Here is a 26005-nt window from a genome sequence, read left to right as displayed (position 1 = left end):
GCCGTCGCCCTGAGCCTACTACATGCCGAGGAGCTTGTAGAAGGCGATGTAGTCACCGCCACCGTCGCCGTCGTCGTCGTCGCCGCCATCGTCCTGCACGCCGCCGTCCTTGCTGCAGCCTTGTCCTGGGTCGCCGCTGCGGACGGAGTTGCTCGGCGCCGGCGCCTCCTCGTCGTTGTCGTCGAGGACGATGATGTCACCCTCGTCGCGGTCACGGCGCCGCATAGCGATCTCCTCCATAGCGCGACTGGCGCTCCATCTCCTCCCGCACGTAGTCATCCCCCACTGGTTTCGAGGTCGGCGGCCATCTCGACGTGCTCCTGCTTGACGACCACGGGCAGCGTCGCCGGCTCCTTCTTCGGCCTGACTAGGCGAAGATGGCCGCGGGGAGGTGAAGGTTGGCAGCGTCCCTCGTTTATGACGAGTTTGCCGCCACAGCCGCGCCGGCGCTCCGACGTCTCCTGGGACTCAGGCTTGACAATGGCGAGTGGCGTCGTGCCTAAGGAGTGGGAGCCAGAGGAAGAGGAGGACGCCCCTGCCATGCGCCTCGGCAGCCACGAGCTGCCGCTCCGACGCGAGAACGACGGCATCGGGTACTCCAACGATGGTGAGTTGCCGCCCTTGATGTGCTCGAGAACAGCGTGGAGCGTGCGCCCGGGGACGCCCCACCACTGATGGCGGCTGTCAGAGTTGTGGGGCCCCCTTGGTGCCAGCACGCCATTGGTGGACGCGAGCCGGTTGGCGTGGCAGCGCTGGAAGTACGACGTCCACGGAGTGTGGCTGTCGGGGCGTACTTCGGCTGCTGTCGTGCTTCCTCCGGCAAGGCCGCCCGGATCCACGCGTTCTCGTTGCGACATTCAGCGTCCGAGGGCGGCGGGGGCACGGGGACGCCTCCGGCGCGGAGCCTCCAAGAGCCCAGCACACCGCACACGCATGTTTGGCGGTGCCGGGTAGTTGGCCTCGTAGAGAAGGCGCGCCTCCCACTCGTGCAGATGGTGGCGGCCGAAGCCGTTGGCCGTCCCTCCGTCACCGGGGAATCTCACGGCCATCTGTCTGGAGTGAGGAGAGAGGGCGAGAACAAGGGCGGCGAGGGAAAGAAGGTGGTCGATGGCGAGAGAGAGAGGGCTGTGGAGGCGAGTGTGCAGTCAACGGCGACGAGGCGGCTTTTATAGCGGCGAGGGGGCGGCAACAGTGTGGACACGTGGTGGGAAGGGGCGGGACGCGCAGTGGCTCGCCTTTACTGCGTCGCCCTTGATCAATGGAAGGCTAACCGACGGCAGCCTTAGCATTGATTCACGCGGGAGCCAAGGCGATGAGACGAGGACGACGATGCAGTCGCTGACTCGGTGGGCTCACAGGGTAGGAGTCCGGCGCGGGAAATTTTGGTGCGTTTTTTCTTTCCTCGGCGCCCCCGGTCGACCCCAGCGCGCTGGGTTCGGCCTAGGTCTGTCGACGCCAATTTCCGTCCTAACCGAAGAAATTTGGGTTCTTAGGACGTGGCTGGGCCGGGTTTTTTGAGCCAGCGATAAAAAAGGGACCTAGGGGGCTGTTGAGGGGGCGAGTGGAAATGCTCTAAGTTCAACTTGTGCTAGTGTGTGAACCTCGGTGGTACGTAATTTTCGATTTTGTTTGTCGCGCATGATCAGAGAACATTTTCCGTTCGGAAATGTGATAGCCTTTTCTTTTCTAAAAAAAGCAGGGTTCTTTTCTTTGCGGGATAAAAAAAGCAGGGTTCGAGTAGACTCAATCCACTCAAAGGTCGTCATGCGCCATGGGGGCTCTCGGATTAGGAGGTTCGTAGAAAGACATGGTGATGAAGGACCCATCTTTGAAAAAATCTAGTACTACGTAAAACGTACTTTGTCATTACAACTACGCACCATTTCAAGTCCTTTTATGGTTAATGTGACTGATTAATCTGAAATGACCTGGGTATTTGAGGAAAATAAAAAAATTTGACGCGAACAGCAGGAGCTCTGCCTTTGCATTATAAAAGAAAGAGAAGTCATTACAAAATCACTAGAGCCTAACTCAGACACCATACCCACGCACTCAGAACAACATGAAAAACACCACATCACGAGAAATCTCACATCTATACTACAGTGGTCCTTTTAGTTGCCTCCCAGAATAAATTAACCTCCTCCTTGATGAAAACAGCCAGAGAGATGGCCGTCCGCTCCTTCTGGTCAAAAACCCTCCGGTTTCGCTCCATCCACAGATCCCACGCGATATACGCGGCCAAAGTAATATCCTTAGATACTTTCTCTTTTTCACCTGTAGCAGAATACAGCCTGAACCACCATTCCCCAATCGAGGGTGCCGACGAAATAGCATTGTACATTGCGCTCCTTGTTCTGCTGAACTGGAACCAAACCTCCTTTGCATAGCAGCAGGACAGAGTTAGGTGTTCCGCGGTTTTCTCCTGCTGATCAGACAACCGGCACATGGAATTATGTGACCACCCTCTCGCTCGCAGACGATCTGCCGTCCAGTTCCTATTTTGCAGGAGCAACCACAAATAAAACTTGACCTTTCCTTCCATCTTGCACCTCCACACCCGGTCCAAACCCGGCATCACAATCCTAGCTGCAAACTGAATTTCATAAGCAGAGCAAGCAGAGTATGCAGCATTTGCAGTTAAGTCCCAACTGATGCAATCTCTGTTGTTGGACAGCGTCACATTCTGCACCTCCCCCCAAAGCCTGACAAACTGCTCGATCTGGGCATCAGTATGCATACGCTGTAACCCTTTCATCCATCGCCCATTGTCCATCGCCTCCTTGACCGATAGCCTTTTGAGGCGGGTCAATTTGAAGATCTCCGAAGCAAGAACAGCAGGTGCAACCCCATTCAGCCATCTGTCCATCCAGAAGGAAGCAAGAGAGCCATCACCCAACTGAATTGTGGTATAGCTCGAGAAGAGCTGCTTGTCAGAGCTGTCGCACGGCGTCGGGGTGCCCTTCCACGGCCTGTCCACCTCATCCCATCGAAACCACTCCCGCCTCTGCCGCAGAGCCCGGCTGAAACATTCAATATTCTTCACTCCTAAACCACCATATTTCTTGGGGGAGCAAACTTGCGCCCAATTGACAAGACTTTTGCCACCAGCAGTCCCCTCCTCACATTCCCAAAGGAAATTTCTTCTCATCTTATCAACCCGCTTTATGAACCATTTGTCCGGTTGAAAAGCAGTTAGGAAGAAGGTAGCAGAGGCCGTGACCACAGAGTTGATGTAAACCAATCTTCCCTTCTTGTTCATCAAACGCCCCCTTCTCGGAGACAGCTTCCCAGCGATTTTGTCAAGCACTGGCTGCAGCTCAACTCTCCATGGCCTCCTCACACCGAGAGGGAGGCCCAGGTATTGACACAGAAAAACACCCATAACCCCTCCAAAATCAGCCAACATGGGCGCAAAGTCCACTCCAAAGCAAGAGATTGGGTAAGCAACAGTCTTGGCCATGTTGGCAGATAGCCCGGAAGCATCACCGAAGAGCCTGAGGATGGCATTCACAGCCACAAAGTCAGATGCCGAAGGGTTAATGAAGACAGCCGCATCGTCAGCATAGAAACTTGCACGGAGACGGGCCACCCTCGGTCTCAGAGGGGATAGGATTCCTTCCTCGGTGGCAAGTGAGAATAGCCGCTGCAATGGCTCCATGGCGAGGATGAACAACAGAGGGGACAAAGAGTCCCCCTGTCTAAGACCGCGCTGATGCGGGAAAGGTGAACCCGGCGATCCATTCAGCAACACTCTTGACGACGACGAAGATAGAATCAAGGAAATCATGTCACGCCACCTCTGGCTAAAACCCATTGCCTCAAGAACCTCTAGGAGATATGCCCATCCCACCGAATCGAAGGCCTTGGCCACGTCCATCTTGAGAAAAACCATAGGGGTCTTCGCCACATGAGCCGCCTTAATGACATTCTTGACGTACAAGAAATTATCCTGAATTGCTCTACCTCTAATGAAAGCACTCTGGTTATTTGAGACAAGGTGATGGATCTCCGGGGCCAGCCGCGATGCTAACATCTTGCTAACAAGCTTGGGGACGCTATGCATCAAGCTCATGGGTCTGAAATCCGCAGCATCTTGGGCATCAGCACGCTTGGGCAGCAAGACCAAGTTGGCAGTGTTTAACAAATTCTAGTTGTGGCCTCGAAGAGAGTGGACACAGTTCACCGCCGCTAGCAGATCATCCTTAACTATGGCCCAACATTGCTTGAAGAAAGTGCCAGTAAACCCATCTGGTCCAGGTGCCTTCTCCCCATGAACCTCTGTGACCGCGGCCAGAAGCTCGTGTTCAGTAAAAGGACCATCTATATGCCCCAGATCCATACGAGACAGGCCCAATCTTTCCCAATTCAGCTTCGCCGATCTCTCACAATGCACACCCATAATTCCTCTGAAACGTTGAAAGAGAATCTTGGCCTTCCCATCATGGTCATGAACCTCTCCAGAACTCCCCATCAGCGTCGGGATGTGATTCTTACGTCGTCTCCCCGAAGCTCTCAGGTGAAAAAACCTCGTGCTAGCATCCCCGTCGCGGATATCAGTCAGTCTGGATTTCTGACGCCACCTTGCTCAGTCAACAGCCGCAATCCCTAACAGTTTGGCCTTAAGCATCTCACGTAACTGCCTCTCACCAGTTGATAAAGATCTTTCCTCTTGAGCCAAATCCAGGGAGAAAATCACCTCGTTGGCCACACCCGACATAAAAATAGCCCCTCTAGTAATCTGCTTGTTCCACAGACGCAGAGCACGAGCCGTCCTGGAAAGCTTTGTATGCAACACCCGAACAGGGTCACCGGATTTGACCTCCTTAGCCCAGGCCGTGGAGACCACCTCTATGAAGTCATGGAGCTGTATCCAATGGTTCTCGAATCTGAATGATTTGCAGTGAGAGCGACCCATTCTCTTCAGCACAATCGGGCAATGGTCAGAGATACTGGTGGATGCCGGCAAAAACTGATAGTGGGGGAAGGCCGCATCCCAATCACCCGTTACCATAACCCTGTCAATCTTGGTGTGCGTCACATTTTCTCTTTCATTAGACCAGGTGAAACGCCTACCCAGTAGCGGGAAGTCGAACATGTCCAACTCCTCAATGGCTGCTCTGAAGCGGCCCATCATCCTCAGGTTCAGATTGCTATTGCTCTTATCCCTGAGCCTTGCAGATCATGTTGAAGTCACTGAGAATCATCCATCGCGGTAGCATAAGGGACTTCACTCTTTTTATCTCGTCAATGAACCGAATCTTGTCAGCTTTCAACTGTGGCCCATAAACCCCAGAGATTGACCAGGTGACCCCATCTACTCTGCACCTGATCGTGCCCGATACCAAATTCTCCCCAACAGCAAGAGGCATCGCGGAAAGTTCAAAGTCATCAGAGCAAGCCAACAGCACCCCTCCCCTGGAGCCATTTGCCGGTAGAACCAAGAAATTGTCACCAAACCTCGACCCCAACGTCTCGACCACCAGGCCCCTCGTCACATCACTCAATTTCGTCTCTTGCAGGTAAACAATGTTGCAGCTAAGACTAGCAATGAAAATCTGCACTGCTCTTCTCTTTGCTGGGTTATTAAGCCCACGCACATTCCAGCTCAATACATTAAGATCCATAAAACAGATGGGCACTCTAACAAACTGAAAAACAGCCTCTGAACCGCAGCCAACCACCAACTCAACAGGGATGAGCTAACAGCCACAAACACCAGAGGGTTGAACACACGACAACTGACCACAAACATACCCACAACACCTAGAACACCAACGTCTGAAACAAGGAGCTGCACTGACATAAGAAAAGGCGGAAAAACACGGATACAGCAACCGGGTTTCAGGCACGGAGAGCCTGGACCTGTCCCCCGCTGCCCCCTCCTCCAAACTGTCCCGATCCCTCTGCCTCCAGCATGGACTTGATCGCCACAATGAAATTATCGGGCAACAACTTCTTGTACATATCTTTGTACCTCACCAGATCGGGCACCGAAGCGGCAGTCGCCGGCGCATCCGTGGGCAGGATGCCACCCTTCTTCAGCAGCACCAGCTGGACCTTGTCCATTGTTGACCACCCTGCCGTCGGCTTGGCCGCGAGCCTGCCGCTGCTCCGCTTTGCGAAACCCGACACCGGCGCAGCCTCCTTCAGAGCGCTGTTGCACGGAGTTGGGAGCAGAGGAGAGGGGAGCGGGGATGTGCAGAAGATGAGGAAGTGGGATAGCAGGTCATCTTCTGCCGCAAAAACAGGCTCCTGGGCCCGCACAGAGCCATCCGCTCGCGGCCCACTCATCCCCGCATCCACGCCCGTCGCCTGCAGCCCAACATCCACCAGGCCCAACTCCTGTGGACGGCCCCGCGGAGAGTACGGCCCAAAGACATCTTCCAGCTCAGCGGGTCCTCCCTCGCCTCCCGCCAGCGGTTCATCCACAACACTTATGACCATCTCTGACCCCTCCCTCTCCGGGTCCACCACCGCAACAGTTGGTAGACTTGCATGAGAAAGGGCATGCACGTCGCTTGATTCCTAGGAGCCCCTCGTACTCCTTTCCTCAACGGTGTCCGCCTCTGTCATCACCCTTTTTTCCGCCCCATGCGACTGCACTAGCAGACCAGCCAGTTCATGGCATCCCAGACTTTCACGAGAAGAGGCCGACAAATGCTTCGGAAGCCCCTCTACATCCCCCTCCCCATTCCTCTCATGGCCATCGGTCAGCCCTGCCCCCACCTGCGCCAACTGCCCCACCGGGGACTTGTCAGAACCGGCGAACGGATCCATCCCCGACGTCGAGGCACATATCACGTCCACGTGATGAGGGGCGGAGCTTGCACCGCTGGCGCCACCGCAGCCCCTTCACGCCGCCGGAAGAAACTGCCGCCTCTCCTTCCAGGCGCCCCGCCACCGCCACCATTCTGCCGCCCGCTTGCCTGATCCATTCCGATGCTCACCTGCCGGTGACCTTCCCCATTGCCGTACGTGCGCCTTCCACCTCCACCTCCACCGTTTCCCCCCCGATCAGGGAAGCGCAACCGTGAATGCGCCGACTGCCGTGGTGGGGGCGGGGGGAAGTCCCCATCTTCATAGCTTAGGAACCACCGATAGCCCCATCGAGCAGGCCAGGCCTCCACCATGCCCTCATCAGATGGTATCCCACTGATCCCACTGCTGCAGCTATCACCACTGTCCGGGCGAGGCGACGACGGACGGGAGAAATCCACCACATGATCCAGGTGGATGAGAACCGGATGAGCAAGCAACCCCACCTGCCCCCAGCGCGGCGGCGCCTCATCCATCATCCCGAGCTCCGGGAAATGCATGTCCGGCGAGCCCGTCTCTCTAGACTCCTCGAGCTGCAGCACTCCCCTGGTCTTCAACTTCTCCACCGAGTCCATCCACGCCCATAATCTGAAACATCCCGTCTCCTCCTCACTCCTCACCTCATTATCGATCCCATCAATGAGCATAGATGGATCGAAGAGGGACTCCACGCTGTCGATGTCCCACACATGCTCCGGCACCCCCTCAAGGCAGACCCTGACCTTGTACGACATCTTCGTCGGCGACGCGCGCCGAAAGCGCGACCAAGGGGCCACCATGAAAGTGACCCGCCCGAGCACCAGCGGACCTTGACCGCCAAGAACTTGGTCCCGAACCGCTGCACCGTCGAAGATGAGCAGCAGTTCCCCTAGTGCTCGCAGCGAGACCTTGACCGCATCCTCCAGGATCCTGAAGCGGAGAGCCAGCGCCCTCTTGACGTCCACCAGCTCGAATGGGAGAGGAGAGCCCACGACGACAGCCACCACAGCGCACCTAGATAGCCTCCTCTCCGCCTCCGCAAGCGCCGCCGTGCGCCGCGCCGTGGCAACAACCAGCCCACGCCGCGCCTCGGGGTCGCTCGCCGGGGCCTCCATCGGCGCGCGGACTGCAGCACTTGGCGGTGGGCCGGGGGGAGGAGGTGGCAAAATGACCGTTGGAGCAGCACTCCCTTCCCTCCGCTCCACCGGCTTCTTCCCCGCAGCACCACACCACCTCGCCCGATGCCCAACCTCACCACAGAGAAGGCACCTCTCTCGGTTTGTGCAGCCCACGATGCGATGATTTGGCTCCAAGCACCTAAAACACTTGCCCCAGGCTTTCTTGAACAGGAGCTCTTTGAAGCGGGATGGCCTCGGTCTAGGCGGAGGCCGCTGGTAGAAAGGAGGGCGCCTCCCCCTCCCCACCATCTTCCACCCACCATCATCAATGCGCTCCGGAGGGTCGAACGACCTTGAATGCGCCTGGGCGGGAGTGGGATCCCGGGGCTTCGCCATGATGATGGACTGCAGCCTTTGAGCAGCGCCACAGTCACCCGCAGGCCTGCCCCACGCCGCAGGCCTTGAGAGCTCGTCAGAGCCCACCGGATCTGCGGATGCAGCGGCCCCAGCAGGCGAGAGCAGGGCCTCCAAGAAGGAGACTGAGGGGGGGGGGGGCGAGAGCGGGGCGGACTGCGGGAGCATGGGGCTAGCCGATGCCGGGGCGGCCAACGAGGACATGGGATGCGCCGCCGTGGAGGCGACGCCCGGTCTGTGATCCGGGGATATCTGAATTTCACATGCCATTTAGGAAAATAAAAATTATAGTGAAGACTTGATGGACGAGGAGAAAAATGAGCAACCCTTTGCTGACGCCTGAGGTGTTGGTTACGGAGAAGGGAGAAGATGATGATAGGAGATCTGTGTGAGGAGCAGCGCGATTATATAAATTGGGTTGACGCCTCGATCCTGGTCTTGATGATACACATGGTTGGTCCAGGAAATTCTACCACGACCCTAGACCGTAGAGGACTAACATCTGTTATAGCATTAATTGTGCACAGGAGGGAGCCAGTGTTAAACATTGTACTTTGCGTATATACACGATGTATGTATAAACCGTGTATATCACGCTGTATGTGTGCGTGCGTGTGTATCAAGTCAGGCTGTTGGGGTGGTAGGATCGATCTCCTCTCCTTGTAGTTATCCTGTAGATAATGAGATCGATCCTAACCTCCTCTAACCTCCTGCGCCTTGTATCTCTTCGGCCTTGAGCCCTATTTAACACGTACGCATCCCTGCCTAAGCTGGCATACGCTTAACCTAATTATTCACATGGTATACAGAGCCATCCCTCTTCACCGCATCTAGCCATGTCGAGTTCTTCGTCTTCCGTCGCCATGACTGCACCCTCAATCGCTGCTCTCGGCCACACCATCACCGAGAAGCTCACACGCGAGAACTTTCTCGTGTGGAGGGCGCAAGTCCTGCCGCAGATCAAGGCGGCAGGGATGACCGGCTCCATCGACGGCTCCATCAAGGAGACCGTCGCTGAGATCACCACGGAGAAAGAAGTCTCCGGCAAGAAGGTGGTCACTGCCGTAGCCAACCCCGAGCACGCCATATGGGTCATCCAGGACCAGCAGGTTCTCACTTTTTGATCGCATCGCTGTCTCAAGAAGTATTGATGCAGGTCAGCACATGTACTACCGCGGCGACGCTCTGGGCTGGGCTCCTGCATAGCTTCTCGTCACAATCCAGGGCGCGGGTGATCCAGCTCCGCTCATAGCTCGAGCATACCCGCAAGGGCGACCTTTCGGCGGCAGCCTACTTCACCAAGATGAAAGGCATCACCGATGAACTTGCAGCCGCCGGCAAGCCGCTTGATGAGGATGATGTGGTCGACCACATCATCCAAGGCCTTCTCCATGAGCCTGACTACAATGGGTTCGTCTTTGCCATCTCCACGCGCGCGGCGACCGAGCAGCCGATCGGCCTCAACGAGCTCTTCTCACTGCTGCTCTCAGCGGAGGCCCGCATCGCCGCCCAGACCGCCTCCTACTCCGCGAACCTTGCGGCCAGGGGCGGTGGCCGCGACAGCGGCAACTACAGTCGCTCTGGTGGCGGCAACAGCGGTGGCTCCCGCGGCTTCAACAACAACAACGCGGGTGGCCAGCGCTATCCCGACAACTCTGGCAACGGCGCACCGCGACAAGGTGGCAGTGACCGCGGTGACCGCGAGAAGTGTAAGATCTGCAAGATGGAAGGGCATGGAGCTTGGCACTGCAGAAAGCGCTATGATCGCAACTACAACAACAACGTCTGCAACCCTGCGGGCGGAGGTGGTGGTGGAGGAAACCGTTCAGCCAATGCTGTTCACTCCTATGGAGTGGACACAAATTGGTACCTCGACACCGGAGCAACCGATCACATGACAGGAGAGCTCGAAAAGCTTGCTGTTCGGGATCGGTACACTGGCACTGAACAAATCCACACTGCGAGTGGTCAAGGTATGGACATTTCTCACATCGGTCACTTGATTCTCACTACCCCTCATGGCTCTCTCAAACTAAATAACATCATCCATGCACCAGAATCAGATCAAAGTTTACTTTCCGCCTACAAGCTTATTCGTGATAACCATGCCTTCCTTGAAGTTTACCCTGAAATTTTCTTTGTTAAGGATCGAGCCACCCGGAAAACCGTTCTTCAAAGCAAGAGTAAGGGCCGTTTATTCCCTGTTTCTGGCCGCCATGATGCTCCTTCTCGTCAAGCTCTCAGTGTGATCAAGCCATCCACCTCAAGATGGCACAAGCGCCTAGGGCATCCTGCCTTTCCGGTGGTCCAGAAAATTCTTCGAGACTTTAGTCTTCCAGTTTCCAGTAAAAGGGATCATCTCCTTGTGTGTGATTCATGTCAGATGGCCAAGAATCATCAACTCCCTTATTCTCGTTCCACTAGTGAATCTAAGGCTCCTTTAGAGCTAGTTTTTTCAGATGTGTGGGGTCCTGGACCCATTTCTGTTGGCAGACAAAAGTACTATGTTAGCTTTATTGATGATTTCAACAACTTTAGTTGGATCTATTTGCTTAAAAATAAGTCTGATGTATTTGCCAAGTTTCATCTTTTCCAGCAACATGTTGAACGTCCCTTTGATCGCAAAATTCTTGCCATGCAAACGGACTGGGGTGGTGAATATCAAAAACTCCACTCTTTATTTGAGCGCATAGGTATCACTCATCATGTTTCCTGTCCACACGCTCACCAACAGAACAGCTCCGCTGAAAGAAAACATAGGCACATAGTGGAGGTGGGTCTCTCCCTCCTTGCGCATGCCTACATGCCACTCAAGTTTTGGGACGAAGCGTTCCTCACGGCCGTGTATCTCATCAATCGTGTTCCTAGTCAAGTCATTAATAATCAAACCCCCCTTGAACGTCTTTTTGGCACCAAACCAAACTACACATTTCTTCGCATCTTTGGTTGTGCCGTTTGGCCAAATCTACGTCCTTTTAATAAGCACAAACTCGAGTTCCGTTCAAAATAGTGTGTATTTCTGGGGTACAGTAGCCTTCATAAGGGCTACAAGTGCTTGGATGTTGCTACTGGACGTGTCTATGTTTCTCGCGATGTGGTTTTTGATGAACAAGTGTTTCCTTTTGCCAAACTCCACCCCAATGTCGGTGCTCAACTTCGCAAAGAGCTTCTTCTACCTGCCCATCTCCTCCCATCGCCAAACTTTCTCCCCGGGGGTGTAGTAGATCCTGCTGACCATGTGTTAATGTCTCATGACTCCATTGATCAAAACTCTGCTGAAAGTGTGCAGGAATATAATGAAGCAACAGGAGAAAACTCGTATGATTTTATGTCAGGATCCGCCGCTACAGCACACGTTGCAGAAGATCCGGACGGCGATCCTGGAGCTGATCTGGGCGGGATCTCCTCGGGATCAGCCTCGTTAGGCGTACTAGGCGGGCCAGGCGCATCGCCTCTGGGATCCGCGTCGGTGTCAGCCAGGCGGGCTGCACCTGCGGCCGGATCTGGTGGTCCAGGCGCACATGGCCCTGGTCAGCCTTTGTCGCATCCGCGGGTCGCACCCGTGGCGGGGCCGGGCGGGCCCTCTGCGTGCGGCTCCGGTCGGCTGCCGCCCGACCAGCCGCTAGAGCCCAGTCCAGACGCGCCAAGTGGCCGCTTCGGGGAGGCGGCTCCTTCCTCGTCCGCTGATTCGCTGCTGCCGTCCCAGGAGCCACAACTGGAGTTCCCTTCTGGATCTTCTGTGGACTCTGGATCGGTTGTGTCTTCTTCCTCCAATCGACTCCAGCAACGTGCTTTACAACCTGCTCTGCCGCCACCTGCACGCTCCCACACCAGGTCCCAAAGTGGTATTGTTCAGCCTAAAATCTATAAAGATGGTTGTGTTCATTGGGGTTCTTTTTGTGCCACAGGAGAACCGCAGAGTCTGGGAGAAGCATTAGGTGAACTCTAATGGAAGGAGGCCATGGATGAGGAATATGATGCTCTTATGAAAATCAAGACGTGGCGTTTGGTTCCACCTGTCAAGGGGAGGAATCTCATTGACTGCAAGTGGGTCTATAAGGTCAAGCGCAAATCTGATGGCACTATTGACAGGTACAAGGCACGTTTAGTTGCCAAAGGTTTCAAGCAGAGGTATGGGCTTGATTACGAGGACACATTTAGTCCTGTAGTAAAAGCAGCTACTATCAGAATAATTCTTTCAGTTGCAGTCTCTAGAAACGGGTGTATTTGACAGCTAGATGTCAAGAACGCGTTCTTGCATGGTGTTCTTGAAGAGGAAGTGTTCACGAAGCAACCTCCTGGGTATGAAAACTCCAGATTTCCACGTCATGTTTGTAAGCTTGAAAAGGCACTGTATGGGCTGAGCTTGGTACTCTCGGTTATCTTCAAAGTTGCAATCTCTGGGGTTCTCTCCATCTAAGGGAGACACCTCGTTGTTCTTTTATCATAGGCATGGGATAACCATTTATATGCTCATTTATGTTGATGATATTGTTGTTACAAGTTCCTCATCTCAAGCAGTTGAAGCTCTCCTCATGGACTTGAGAAAGGACTTTGCACTAAAGGATCTGGGCAGTCTGCATTTCTTTCTTGGCATTGAGGTAAAACATGTACCAAGTGGAATTGTGTTGTCACAGGAAAAATATGTACAAGAAATACTTCAAAGGATGGGCATGAAGACATGTAAGCCATCACCTACACCTTTGTCTGTCTCTGAAAAGTTGTCCCTTCATAATGGAGAGGCACTTGGGGCAGAGGATGTCACCAGGTATAGAAGTATTGTAGGAGCATTGCAATACCTGACTTTGACTAGGCCAGATATTTCATACTTAGTAAACAAAGTTTGTCAATTTTTACATGCTCCTACTAGTGTCCATTGGACAGCTGTCAAAAGAATACTTCGATACCTTCAAGGAACCAAAGGTCATGGTTTAAAATTTGGAAAGTCAGATTCTATGTTAGTTAGTGCCTTTTCAGATGCAGACTGGGCAGGCTGTCCTGATGACAGGAGGTCCACATGAGGCTTTGCAGTATTCCTTGGAGGTAACTTGATATCCTGGTGCGCTCGCAAGCAACCTTCTGTTTCTCGGTCCAGTACAGAAGTTGAGTACATGGCATTAGCCAATGCTACTGCTGAAATTATTTGGGTCCAAAATTTGCTGACAGAACTGGGTGTTCATCATCCAAAAGCTGCATCACTTTGGTGTGATAATCTTGGTGCCACATATCTATCTGCTAATCCTATATTTCATGTCAGGACAAAACATATTGAAATTGACTATCATTTTGTTCGTGAATGGGTGGCTGAAAAGTTGTTGAATATAAGGTTTATACCCACTGGCGATCAAGTTGCAGACGGATTCACTAAGCCACTTACTTTTCACCAGCTGAAGGCATTCAGACACAATCTCAACTTGGATAGTTGTGATTAAGGGGGAGTGTTAAACATTGTACTTTGCGTATATACACGGTGTATGTATAAACCATGTATATCACGCCGTATGTGTGCGTGCGTGTGTATCAAGTCAGGCTGTTGGGGCGGTAGGATCGATCTCCTCTCCTTGTAGTTATCCTGTAGATAATGAGATCGATCCTAACCTCCTCTAACCTCCTGCGCCTTGTATCTCTTCGGCCTTGAGCAACCTCCTCTAACCTCCTGTGCCTTGTATCTCTTCGGCCTTGAGCCCTATTTAACACGTACGCGTCCCTGCCTAAGCTGGCATACGCTTAACCTAATTCTTCACAGCCAGAACAACTGTTCATATATTCCAACCAAAAGCAATATGTCTAGTTATACAGCCGCAGGCCCAGATCCCTATGCAAACCACAGGTCTAGATAATATGAGCATATAATCGTATGAGCCATATTGAATTTTCGCTAGTCACCACACATCTTTGATGTGGGTTAGGATCCTCTACAGTACTGTAGGGTGCAGTACAGTCACTGCCATATGGGACCCAGCCCCATATGTGATCCGCACTACAACATGGTACTGCAGAAGATCTCAACCCCTTTGATGCATTGAAGCTCAAATTTTATGGTTGATAATAGGTTCAGTAAAAAACTTTGCAGAGTAACTGATACCAGGTTCAGTAAAAAAACTTTGCAGAGTAGCTAATACCAATTCTATTCTGCTAGTGAAAACTGTCTGGGTTGCACCTTGCGGTTTTTCATTACTGCAAGACTGAAAGCGCCTAAGAGCCTCTGTAATTACGAATTTATTTACAGTAATAACAAACGAGACAGGCTACTGTGAAAGTGCCTAAGAGCCTCTGTCAACGACAATATTCTCAAATACTAGCTACCACTGGAATTCTGTTGCACTATGTGTCACTTGCACAAAAATACATACACTGGCCTTTTCTTGTGGGTAAGCAAACTCAGGCTTTAAATTTTATAGTACGCAGAGATACGTGTGTGTGGGCGCGCGCGTAAGCAATATCTTTTCTATACCGTGCTACTATTTTACTACTTTGATGAATACATGTGTGTCTATCGCCTTTGGAAATTGAGCTTTGAGATGTTGTAACCGAAGAGAACGGCAAGAAGGATGGGGAATGCCGCCAGAACAACAGCCGCCAGCGGCAGCAGATCACGCCGAAAACCAAAGTAGTCCTTCATGAATGCTGGGACCGATTTGGTCTCTCCAAATACGTCGATCATCATGTCGTCGTAATCCCCGAACTGCGTGGTGAATAAGACCCTTAGAGCCCACGACATTGGGGAGACGTAGTAGAACCATATCCACCATCTCGGTATTTGCTGCCATATGTTTATGAAGTCTTTTTAAGCACCATATTTTGTATCTCGAATTGTAATGGTATATATAATAGAGTTTAGGTGGGTTCACTTACAGGCGCAGGCATGATGAAGCCGGACATGAGGTTTTGTAGGGTGTAGAACATAGATGAAAGTACAGATGCAACTTGGATGTTGGGGGTGAACGATACCACCACCATTCCCATGTAGACAAAGCAGAGCAGTGTGCACACCATGGTGTACATGAACCAAAAGAACTTAGCTGCTGTCCACGCGTACCCTATCATTGGATATGCTATCAACATGAACAACACTACCTGCATCAGCACATAAGGTATCTCCATGGCAACCTATCTCCATAAAAAGGATAAGTCAATGTCTGCATATAGTATACTGATATAATCAATCTGAAAAATCTTCATGTGATTAATAGGACCTGCGCAAAAGAGTAGGCCCAAGGAGAGTACATCCCTGCAAATCTCTCCCTGTAAACGACAGAACGCTCAATGGAGATAAATGGCATCACCGATTGACAGCTGTTGATGCCAGTGAACAGAGCGATTCCATACATGCACCCCAATATGGTGAAGAGACTTTGCTGGTCGTTTCTACCCTCAAACAAAACAAGCAACTTAAATCATACGCTTCCACCATATATGCATGAGTTAAGATACATAATCAAGAGATGGTTTACATACATGTGGTTGATGTTGCCTTGCTGCCAGAACAGTGCACCAAAGAAAAAGCAGGAGAATGTTATGAACACAAATCGCACCAGGTTGTAGGAAGGGGTTCTCCAATACGACAAACACTGTTTCCAGAGGCAAGCTTTGAATTGCTCCCGAAACTTCTGTGGAAACTGGGTCGCGAAATGGAGGTCGGTTGTACCTGGAACTGGTGTGCTTAACCGCTTTACCACCATGTCCTTGTCCCTTTGAGCACCATATTTACATACTGGTTAGCACAAATATAATGTTAGGATTAATTTGAAGACTAAATGAGAGCTCTTTTAAGCATGGTATGGTGACCCATGCTTATATTCTGTTCTGGTCAAACTTCGAGACCCACATGCCTATTTTTGTTTTTCTCAAAGTACTGTGGAAGGCTGGAAGCACTACGTTCTGTTTGACATGCAACTTTTCTTTGCATAATCGATAGGGTAATGATTATAATTAAGATGACACTATTGCTGACTGAGCTGGTTTTTCAAAACTTACTTCCACATTGATGATTCCCTGTACATTTGTGCAAAATCTGCTCCCAGTTGAACTTCCATAGATGTGGAAGTAACTTCTAGCATCCATGTTGATGGGTTATACTTTTCCTTGATCCTGGGAACCCCAGGTATTGCCTAGAAAGAATAAAGAAAAAATATCATCAGTTTGTACATCACAGCAACTGGGAGAAAAGTCAGGTGGCGGACTTGGTGGTGAATTGAGTATAGCCTCTTCTAATCAAAATATAGTGCAACTATATTAATATTGCTCACCCCTTCAAGTGCTACATAGAGTGCAAATCATGAGGATTCAGAAGAATATGTAACTTCTTGATTTTTTAGTTAACAAAAAACACAACTCCTTAAAAATACAGAAAAGGATGAAAACAAAATATTGTTAGGTTTGTTTACTGTAAACGATTGGTTTAAACTAACTTATATCAATACTATAAATGGGTGATGTAAATCATATGCACATTTACTTAGTCTTTTTGTGCAAGGACGAGTTGAAATCACTAATTACCTGGAAATATTTGATGACCTCACATGAATGGTGCCCAACTGGCCCAGCATAGATCAACTCTCCACCCCTTTTCATCAGCATCAACTACATATATATTACGACACTTTTATATGAATTATTCTGGTTAAGGAATTTATGATCAATAATGTACACAAAATCACAGGGAACTAGGGTTTAGTTGAATTGCCCGACAATTATACATTAGAAAATACACACATGTATATTTAAAAGTAGAATTGCCTTCGATACAGAACTTCAATACTTATAAATGAGAACGTATGCAGCTGTTATCATATACATCTACTTAAGTGGTACTGTTAAACCCAACCAAGATAAGTGTTAATAATACAACCGAGTTCCATGTCAGAAACCCAACAAAGATACATATGTTTTCCTTTTCCCCAATTAATCTGGGAATTTGTACCCCATAAATGAATGTGTCAGCTCATTTGAACAACATACTTGTTAATAATACAACAGAGTTCCATGTCATTCTTTTCAAAAAAGTCAGAAAATTACTGTTAGCTTCTCAAAAACTTAGATGAGGTAGACTCTGTCTTGGACTTAATTTGGGATCCTTTAAGTAGCCTGTTAGTGTGGCCTGATTTCAGATCTGGTAGATAAAGTGTTAAGGGTTCTATCTGAGGTACTACCTCTGTCCCATAATATAAGACGTTTTTGCAGTTCATATTAAACTGCAAAAACGTCTTATATCGTGGGACGGAGGGAGTAGCATGCAATTAGTTCCATGTCTGATGGTTAATGTCAGGAATTGGCTTTATAATTTCAAGCTGAGGTAGCAACACTCAGTAATTCATGTTCGATTGAATGAAAACTTCTGACATACTTCTTCAATATAATCATGCCCGTATATGATAAATCTATATTAGATTTTTTTTACGCCTTGAAAATTACGGAGTATTATTTAATACACTCATGTCTTGGCACCTAGAGAGAGAATCTTGAACAAGGTCAGAAGTATATATATGAAAAGTAATTACCTCATCAAATGCCTCAAATATATCGATACTTGGTTGGTGAATGGTGCACACAACTGTTCGACCTGTATCGGCAACATTCTTGACTGCACGCATGACAATAGCAGCTGCCCTTGCATCCAAGCCTGATGTTGGCTCATCCATGAATATGATTGAAGGGTTAGACACAAGCTCGACTGCAATAGTGAGCCGTTTCCGTTGCTCTGCCGATAGTCCATTTACCCCTGATATTCCAACCAAAGAATCTCTAATTTCATCTAACTCAATTGTTTCAAGAACTTCATTGACAAACTCCTGCAAGGGAAAGGAACACGGGTGAGCTCACAGTTTAATTTCAACTGTTCTTAGCACCTAGGAGGCTTGAATACAAGTATGTCAACCCTGTACCCTACGCTTATAAAAAATAATCATATATGTTTGTGCATTTGTAGCTCTTGTTTCGTTACAGCAACAAATATACCATATTGTATTATCAACAAGAGAGGCAGATATATCTCACATTTCTTGCTTTTGAATCAATTTCTGGTGGAAGGCGCAACCAGGCTGAATATGCAACTGATTCACCCACTGTGATTTGTGGGGAATGAACATCAGTCTGTTCACAGTAGCCTGATATCCTAGCAAAAGTTTGCTGGATCTTAGGATAACCTCCTATCCTTATATCCCCTTCAATAACACCACCTGTTTTCCTTCCAGCAAGAACATCAAGGAGTGTTGTTTTTCCCGCTCCAGTAACCCCCATAAGCGCCGAGAGAATCCTTGGCTGAAATGCTCCTGTGATATTGTGCAGTAGTTGTAGTTTTCTTTTCATATAACCATGCTCCCTCATTTCCTGCAACGAGAAAATACTTAGATATTACTCCCTCCGTCCCATAATATAAGAGCGCTTTTGACACTACACTAGTATAAAAAACGCTCTTATATTATGGGACGGAGGGAGTAATTATCAGCCCTTGCTATGGCTTTAAGCTCTCCGGTCATGTGTTCATAGATGTTCGAGCTACATGAGCATTACGGCGGGGGTGTCTACATAGTAGTTGACGTCTTGGAATGATATTGTAAGGGGTGTGAAAGGCAATACCATCCTCCCTGCACATGATTCAGTTTTTGATAAGTTCAATCTTGATTGTATTCCATCAACAGCATAAGTTATGTTTAGTTGCATCATGTAGAATTCAACTAACCAGTCCTATTGGGTGTCAAAGCAGTTTCTGCTTGTAAGTTAGGCATCCCATTTTCTGGATCCTTATCTTGGTTTCTTCCACTAAATGTGGCAAGATTATTGCGAGAGATGATAGCACGAGAAGATCCTGGAACTGAGAGGTTCAAAGGAGATTAGAGCAGATGACATTTCTAACAAGAGCAAACAGAATGTTTTTCTGAATGTAAGTATTTTTGCTCCATTGCGATGTTAACTTTTTCTCCAGCATATGCTTGACTGAGTTCACAATTCATGTGATCTCGTTTCTTCTCCGGATGAGATACTACATTTTAGACTGAGTTCACAATTCATGTGATGCTTACTGTTTTTAATGGTCAAGCCGATGGCAAAGCCTACATTGAATAACAAAGTAAACCCAATCAATGCTCCAACTGAGATCCAGTAGAAGTAGCTGGAGAAGTCTAGCCCTTGATCCATTAGTATCCTCCTTCCGAGTGTTACACCAGATAACGTGATCTATCAACACAGAAATTTTTAGTATAGTTTAGGATTACATGTTTTTACAATTAATTAATACTCCCTCCGTTCAGAAATAAGTGGCGTGGTTTTAGTTCAAATTTGATCTAAAACCATGCCACTTATTTCCGAAGGAAGGTACTACTTGGTATGCCAAAGTGTACCTTTAACCATCTTTGTGCCAAAAACTCATTTCCAGTTAAGCCTATCTCACCATAAGACAATGGAGATAGCCAAAATCCCCATTTTAGCCAATTAGGCAGAAGTGCTGTAGAAATGTGGCACTGAAAATGTTAGCGGTGCTTTTTAATAGTTGAGCAGGACATACATTTGCAATAAATTATGACTCATCACTTGTTAGCAACACAAAGTTTATGAAAATAAGGGAGTGTCTTACGGCGAGGAATTATGAAACCTCCAAACAGAAGCATGACTAGAAATATCATTGTGCCACCGATTGAAGTAACCACCATCGTTTGACAGTATGAGGCGACACACCGGAACTGTGATAATGTTACTGTGTGGATGAGGAAGAGGACGAGGAGCTGAGAGAAAAACCTAAACACACGAATCGTGCATGTTAACACAAAAGATTGCATCTGAAAACCTAGGTTTTGCGGAAACAATAAAAGAGAAGTAAATATAGTGTTAGATAAGCGAATATGATGTTTGACTTCAGTACACCAGATCAGTGCAAAACCAGTATAAACAAGGTTTTACTTGTACTCTTTTCACTTGGGTTATACTCAACATCTGAATGACTCAGAATGGATGAATGGTGATACGGAATTAGAGAAAATGTTGATGTGGTTGAATTAGTGCTTCCTTCCCACTAGTTAATTAGTTTCTACAACAGCATCGCTTTACCTAGTTGCTTCTGGGGTATAGCCAATCAGGTAGTAGGATATTGATGTCCAGGCTACTGACTCGACTAAAGAGAGTGGAATCTTTAGTATAAAAGATGGTATTGCATAAGCCCATGCAGGATAGAAGCAGTAGTCTCTCTGTTTGTAGAAGACTGGCGGTCTGTTAATTGCCATGGCCAGCTCAGGGAATCCATTCACCATCAGCAGCAGAAGCGCATAGAAGAGTGAACTCATATAATAGTTAGCATGAATTCTGTCAACACCCATATGTGTGTGCAGAAATACTGTCCCAGTAACAGCAGCAATTAGTCCAAGCTGCAGCAAAAATATGAAACATGTTGAGAAAATATGCTAGTTTATGGTGGTCATGTTGAGAAAAGTGCAACATGACATAGCTGTAAATTCCATCCATTTTTATAAATCAAGCTGGTCCTTGTTTAGTGACTGGTCCTTTTTATTTGCTCTCGTGCGACTGCACCTGTACAAACTTTCTACTCCTAATCTATAATGCATCAGCAGAGCTCCTGCCAGTTACCCCAAAAAACTGAAAGCTGTAAAAGATACTTTAACCAAAAATACTGTAGCTGTGGCACTGTAGTTTAGGTTATGATATAAGCACAAAAGCATTTGAAGTCCTCAAATACACTGAGTAGGAAGTGAATGCAGAATAAGATGCTGACATGCTGGGCAAGTTCCTGCTCTAGACTTCTAAATGGTCCGTGAGTTCAATGTTCTCAGTGTGTAGTCCATGTAGCCTGTGTTAAGGACATAGTCTAGAACAGACTAGAAGAATTGAGCATACCTAGGATTGTGCATTTATAGACTAGAACACATTTCACACTTATAAACACCTAGCATGTGACATTCAAGATAGCATTGTAAAACTAGGCACAAAATCTCCATGCATCAATCACATTCCCCCCCCCCAACATATAGCTTCGACATGCTTACCTGAATGGTTTTTGTTATGTAGAGGAAGGCATTCCTTTTCATAAGAAGGAGCTCCCTTGCAAAACATGCTTTGACGAGATCCCACTTCGATAACGAGTAGATACTGAAGGACAAGGCATTCTTATGTCCTTTACCGAAAAAGGCTTTCGCCCCGCTTTATAAATAAAGCAACCGCCACAGAGCATACATACCACATAGGTTCCTTTTGATTCGTCATATGGACTTAAAAGCTCCCCAGCAAGATTCTGACCACTTTGAGATGCTTTAAACTTATCACAGAATTGGTCAACTGTAACAAAATTATATCCTTCTTCAGTGTGGCTCCAGTATTGTTGTTGATCTTTTTTTGACAGGACCTATGTATACATACATTGTTAAGACTAGACTCCTTTATGATGGTAAGCAAGATTACAAAAAAGCATGGCAAACTCGGGTTATCATAATATATGCTCTATTACCTCATATTAGCAATGTTAGTTTACCGAAAAAGGTTTTCGCCCCGCTTTATAGATAAAGCAACTGCCCAAGCCAAACGTCCAACAAGGTTCAACAACAACACACACACACACACACACACAGAGGTCTAGCACACACACGAAGTCAAATAGGGTTAATGCTGAGGGCACGGCTCAACAAGCCCTGAAAAAGACAAAAAGCACGCACACGCGAGGTGCGGCAAAGCATCTAGTCGGGCTCCGGGGGTGGCGGGGGGAGCGGGGGCGCCAAGCGGAAGGCCATCGAACGAAGGTCGGCGATGAGGTTGTTGATGACGTCCCGATCCTAGAGGCGGCTAAGCGGCCGCCAGAGCTGCAAGTATCCACACATTTTAAAGATGGCGTCAGTAGCACGTCGAAGAGGGACCTTCTGAATGACAAGCTTATTGTGAACGGTCCAGAGCGTCCAAGCAAGGACCCCAACGCAGAACCATCTGATGTGGCGGTAGCGGGGGGGGGGGAGGCGTAGATTTCCGCAAGCAGGTCAGGGAAGTTGGTGTTACACCACTGGCCCCCAACCGTCTCGCGGAAACAGGACCAAAGGAACTGAGCCGTAGAGCACGAGAAGAAGATGTGGTTAGCATCCTCCACCGTGTCGCACAAGGGGCGCATCCCGTTCCCAGGTCCATTACGCTTAAGGACCTCCACGCTGGACGGGAGGCGGCCGCGAATCCATTGCCACAGGAAGATTCCGATCTTCAGGGGCAAGCGGATATCCCAAATCAAACTAAAGGACTCGGGGGCCGTCGAGGGGGCGATGGCCGCGTAGAGGGATTTGGTGGAGAAGCAACCGGAGGGCTCAAGCCGCCAAGAGGTGACATCCGGGGTGCCAACGCCGTCCATAGGGAGGAGGGCGATGTCCTGCATTAAGGCATCCCAAGCAGCAACCTCAGGGGGGCCAAAGGGGCGGTGGAAAGCGAGGCGCCCTAAGTCAATAAGGGCCGTCTCAACAGAGACACGAGGGTCAACTGCAATAGCGAAGAGCACCGGCAATCGTGCGGCCAAGGGGGAGTCGCCAATCCACCGATCAAACCAGAACAGGGTCGAGGACCCGGTACCATCCGCGATGGATGTGCCAATGCGAAGCACAGGAAGCAGCTGGACGACGGCCTGCCAAAACTGGGAGCCGCCCGAGCGCTGACAAAATGCAAGGGGATGTCCTCGGAGATACTTGTTCTGGATGATGGTGAGCCAGAGACCTCCATCGCCATTAGCAATTTGCCAGAGCCAACGAGTCAAGAGGGCTATGTTCATGTGGCGGGAGGACAGGATCCCAAGACCTCCCTGGTCCTTGGGTTTGCAGATATCGGGCCAGCTAACCATATGGTACTTCTGTTTATCCCCCTCCCCGGCCCAGAAGAATCTGGATTGGTACTTGGCGATCTCCTGATGGAGGGTCTCATGGAGGCTATAGAAGCTCATGAGGAACCACAGAAGGCTAGCAAGTGAAGAGTTGATAAGGATCACGCGAGCAGCCTTCGACAACCAACGCCCTTTCCAGGGTTCAACGCGATGTTGCATACGGGTCACCGTGGGGCGGAGGTCCGCCACGGTGAGGCGCGAGTCACTAATGGGGATCCCCAGGTATGTCGTGGGGAAAGAACCCAACCGACAATTAAGCCGGTCCGCTATGGCCTGTGCTTCCTCCGAAGGGAACCCGAGAACCATCACTTCACTCTTATCGAAGTTGATGGTTAGGCCCGACATCTGTTGGAAGCACAGGAGGAGGAACTTCAGGTTAGCAATGTCTTGGACGGAGCCCTCCACCATAATAATGGTATCGTCCGCATATTGGAGGAGGGAGACCCCTCCCCCTCCGACTAGGTGGGGGACGATGTCGCGAATATGGCCAGCATCCTTGGCCTTATCAAGGATGGATGCAAGGGCATCAACCACCATGTTGAACAGGAACGGCGAGAAAGGGTCACCCTGGCGAACCCCACAGAGGGTGGGGAAGTAGGGCCCGATGTCCCCATTGATGTTCACATCGGTCCGGCCACAGGAGACAAGTTGCATGACCCTAGTCACCCACCGGTCGTCGAAGCCCTTGCGAAGCAACACTTCCCGCAAGAAGGGCCAGTGGACCGTGTCGTATTCCTTGTGGAAGTCTAGCTTCAAAAAGACCGCCCGATGGTGTTTCATCCGGACCTCATGGAGGACTTCGTGGAAAACCAAAACCCCATCCAGAATAAATCGTCCTTGTATGAATGTAACATCCCAAATTTCCAATTTGGAATGTTATACATTAGATCATCATTGCATATCATATTTTATTTTGCATTTTGGTTGATCCTAGAAATTCTACGCAACTCAATGACCCACCGAGAGAGTTGGGGATTTCGTTATTTTCATATTTGAGTTTTCTCAAATTTTGAGCATAGGATCATTTGATTTTATTTATTTTATCATCAATTATTTCTATTACAAAAATATGAGAGAGGGAATAAAATGACTTTCCCAAAATGAAGAAATATTGAGGATCAAATAATAAAATCAAATAAGATTTTATTTCGGAGTTTTTCGGTGTTTTATTTGAATTTAGGAAAAATGTGCGTTTTTCAAAATTGCATTTAGGTCCCAAATAAATGTTCACCTTGTGCGGCTTGTTTTTAGATGCCCGTGAAAATTTATTTCGGAATTTTTGGAGTTCGTTTAGTATTTCTTTTCATTTTTCTTCTGCGCGTAATTATTTAAAAAAACGCGCACCGACCTAACCGGGCCGTGTCCGTCTGGGACTCTGGCCCGGCAGGCTTTATAAGCTGGGGCAGCCCACCTGGGGCAAACCCTAAGCCGCCCCAGCCCTAGCCGCCAGCTCCCGCCGCCGCCGCCGGACGCCGCCGCCGCCGACCCGCCGCCCGAGGTCCGACGCTGCCTTGAAATCCGCGCCGGTTTTTTTAATTTTTTTCGAAAAACCGTTCGGTTTTTCCGTCGGTTTTTTTCTAGTTTCGGTTTTTTTAAATAGATCGATTTTCCGGTTTATTTAAATAGTGAGCGTTCGTCCGTTCGTTCGTTCTAGCGAACGTTCATCGTTTTTCTTTTTCTCGGATTTAAATCCGCGATTTTTCTGATCGCGATTACTAATCCGATTTTCGTTTTAGTATAAGTTTTCGCTCGTTTATCGGAATCAGGCGATTCAAGTGCCTGGAGTTTCGTCTCGAAACCCTCTATCCGTTTAACCAACTTAAACAAGATTTTGCTACTGTAAAATTTGCCCTAGATTCAGATTAGTAGAACGAAGTTGTTTTCTTTCGCCGTTTGACTTTCGTTGCTTCGTTCGATTTGATTCTTTTTGCCAACCGGAGTTCTTAAGTTGAACCTTCTGGTTAGATCTCTTATTTGAGTTTTACCCGTGCATTAGATGAGTACTTATTGTATGCTTGTTTGTTTGTCTGCGATAGAATACCCGGAGTGCGCCGCCTGTTACTTCGAATCTCTAGGTTTCCCGGATCATCAGCAAGGCAAGTAACACTTTGATCATATTTTTCTTACTACCCAGTTTTGTTGCATTAGATCAATCCTCACACATTGCATGATTAGGATCTAATTAAATTGTGGGATGGGAAGTAGTTGAGGTAGTACCTATTACCTATTTATTATCAAACCTTTGGGAGTTACTTCTACGTTTGCTTATTATGCCGTGCTATGCTAGTAGACGTGGATTGGGTGAGTGATATCCATGGCAGATGTGAGTTTTGTTAATTAATGGTTTATCTAAGGTGGCAACTTAAACACACATCTGGGTGGATTGAGGCACCTAGGTATTCTAGGACTTGCCTGTTTTCTTTTAGACCGCCATCCAGGCTCAAAGGGATCATGAGACTATTCATACTAGAAACTTCCGGGTGCAGCCACAAGCTATTATGGGCTCTAGCATAGTTGACTAAGTCGTGCGAACTCTTACAGTGGTAGACTAGCAGATGTAGGGGATGTAGGTGGTACGGTCTACCCGATCATAAGGTGCTAGCGCTTCTGATAGACTATGTCTCCATCATCCGTCTTCTCAAACACCATGTAGTGCGAGAAACCAAACGGAGGCGATCGAGTCTTGTGGGGAAAAGTGCACAAACCTCTACAGAGTGTAATAAACTAATCATGATTAGCCGTGTCCCCGGTTATGGACATCTTGAGTATCTAGTACCTGGATTATCATGTGAATCTCAACATGTTACTCTAAATTAATTTTGTTGGG

The 26005-nt window shown here is 48.9% G+C and overlaps 1 pseudogene; it reads right to left on the bottom strand.

Annotated features, from left to right (window-relative positions):
- Nucleotides 1-14582: 14582 nt before the first annotated feature.
- On the bottom strand, nucleotides 14583-23958 carry LOC119301053 (annotated as a pseudogene).
- Between the last annotated feature and the right edge of the window lie 2047 nt (nucleotides 23959-26005).

Source organism: Triticum dicoccoides, chromosome 5A, assembly GCF_002162155.2.
Source record: "Triticum dicoccoides isolate Atlit2015 ecotype Zavitan chromosome 5A, WEW_v2.0, whole genome shotgun sequence".
Taxonomy (NCBI): Eukaryota; Viridiplantae; Streptophyta; class Magnoliopsida; order Poales; family Poaceae; genus Triticum; species Triticum dicoccoides.
This window is presented reverse-complemented; position numbering and strand designations above follow the sequence as displayed.